The sequence below is a fragment of the Penaeus japonicus genome, unplaced genomic scaffold (assembly GCF_977035675.1).
Source record: "Penaeus japonicus unplaced genomic scaffold, GWHDUDI00000001_assembly GWHDUDI00000015, whole genome shotgun sequence".
Taxonomy (NCBI): Eukaryota; Metazoa; Arthropoda; class Malacostraca; order Decapoda; family Penaeidae; genus Penaeus; species Penaeus japonicus.
Genome location: NW_028234417.1, coordinates 8,989,562 through 8,992,061, shown reverse-complemented (window position 1 = coordinate 8,992,061; position 2,500 = coordinate 8,989,562). Strand labels below are relative to the sequence as shown.

The 2,500-nt window shown below is 43.4% G+C and overlaps 1 protein-coding gene across 1 annotated transcript in view; it reads left to right on the top strand.

The window, feature by feature from the left end:
* LOC122260305 (putative neural-cadherin 2) overlaps nt 1–2,500 on the top strand; it is a 715,566-nt gene that overhangs the window by 409,976 nt on the left and 303,090 nt on the right.

Genomic DNA, 2,500 nt, shown 5'->3' with positions numbered 1-2,500 from the left:
ATCTATCAGCCTCGTTTTCGGCTGCTTGCTTAAATTATACTCTCGAAGCGGGCGAGGCGAGGGACGTTAGAGGACACCTTAGATGGACGCTTTACGCACTTGGTGTAATATATAAAGGACGCAGGTGGTCCGCTGTGTGATGGTGGCCTTAGGTACGGAGGCGTGTAATGTGGTCTTGGGTTCACGCTGAAGATGGAGAGAGAGAGTGCGCGCGCTTGGACATTCTTCTTGTACGCAAACAGACTCACTACACATACACATGGAGGGACGGAGGGAGGGAAGGAGGGATGGAGGGAAGGAGGGAGGGAGAGACGGAGGGAGGGAGGGAGGGAGGGAAGGAGGGGGAGGAGAGATGGAGGGACGGAGGGAGAGAGAGTGTGTGCGCGCTTGGACATTCTTCTTGTACGCAAACAGACTCACTACACATACACAAGTGGGGGTGGGGAGAGTTACGGTTGGGAGGGAATGGAGGGAAACAGTAACGGGGATGGGGGGAAGGAGGGAGGGATGGAGGGAGGGAAGGAGGGAGGGACGGAGGGATGGAGGGAAGGAGGGAGGGAGAGATGGAGGGAGGGAGGGACGGAGGGAAGGAGGGAGAGAGAGAAGGTAGGAAAGAAGAAGAGAGGGAGAGAAGGTAGGAAGGAAGGAGGGAGGGATTGAGGGAAGGAGAGAGGGTGTGAGTGAGGGATGAACGGAGGGAGGGAAGGAGGAAGGGAGGGAGGGAAGGAAGGAGAGATGGAAGAAAGGGAGGGAGAGAGAGGGGGGAAGGAATAGGGGGTAAAGATAATGGAAAGGGAGGGAGGAGAAAGAACAAAACTAGAAGGCAAGGGAAAAGGAATGAAAGAATGTAGTGGAAGGGGAAGGTAAAGGAATGGGAAGGAGGGAAACGAAAAGAAAATGGAAATAAGGGAAAGGGAGGGAAGGGAAGGAACTAGAGGAAATGGAGGAGGAGTGAAGGGAGAAAAGAGAAGGGAGGTCATGATAAAGTGTAGGAACTGAGGGAAAACGTCATATGAGGTAGGGGAGGGAACAAAATGGAAAGTAGAGGGAAGGGAAAGTTGGGAAGACACAGAGAGAGTGGGTGAATGGGTGGGTGTGGGGGGTGGTGAATAGACAGAAGGAATGGAGAGGAATAGGAACAGGAACAGACCGAAGCGCAGAATTTATGGGACCATCAGTTTCTAGCGTAGTTGTGGGCGTGGATTACGATTTTACATATTAATCACGTGTTTTTTGGGAAATGGGAGTCAAAGTCCTAAAACTAGATAATTTATAAGTGAAGTTCCAATTTACTTTAGAAACATAGAGGGTAATTAAAACAGTATATATGCTATAAATAACATAAGATATGTGTGGTTTTAGTCGATAAAAAAAGTTTTTTTTTTTTTATAAGGATATAGGGTATCTTAAGATCCTATCCTTTAGGAGCGAAAATGTACCAGTTTTGTTGTATTTAATCCAATTATATGTGGTATATCCTTATATTTGGCATATCCTTGCTACTCTGAAAGGTTTTCATCTTTGGAAAAAACAGTAAAATTGAATAAAATCACTTTTAAATCATACTTTATATTCGGCCATTATCTATCGAGAATCGCTGTAGTTCCGGAGCACATTCTGGGTTGCAAGATTAATTGATAATTATGTTTAAAAAGAAAAAAATACACATTTACTTATCTTGATCCACTTAAAGAAAAATTTACACATTTACTTATTCTGAGCCACTTTTAGTACACTCCTAATTGCTTGGCAGCATAATCTGTTTAAGATATTAAATTAACGATTTAAATTTTTTTTAAAGATTAATTTTAGGTCTTTCTTATCATTAGTCATCTGAAATGCTCACGTATCCCTGTCTTGAGCACCGATTCCAAAAAAAAATCCAAGTTAACAAATTATATAATTACCTCCAAAGCGTTACAAAAGACTTTCACACTCAAGGACCGCAGCTCTGAAAACAGAATTCCGAATAAGTTGTTTCAAGCAAAATTCTTGGAATCACTTCTTGCCAAAGTTGACAAAAGATCTGCAGAATCCAGACCCACGAAAATGCCTTCGAAATCCAGAGAAGAGAAAGTTGACAAGTTATTCAAAATCTATTTGACAACAACGCTTTGGAGACAATCGAACTGTTTACCCTTTTCTCTTGGAAACTATTTTCAGGTGAGATGAACTTGTGCCAGAGAGAGAGAGAGAAAGAGAGAGGGAAAGAGAGAGAGAGAGAGAGAGAGAGAGAGAGAGAGAGAGAGAGAGAGAGAGAGAGAGAGAGAGAGAGAGAGAGAGAGAGAGAGAGAGAGAGAGAGAGAGAGACATTTAATACTACGACAGAGAGAGAAACAAACATATGATACTACAGCAGAGAGAAAGAGAGAGAGAGAGAGAGAGAGAGAAAGAGAGAGAACTGTTTGGCAAATCCAACAAGTAACTTGATCGTGAGTCAACTGTTAAATTTCTCGACCTAGGCAAAAAAGTGCTATAAACAGGATTTGGTGGCATTGCA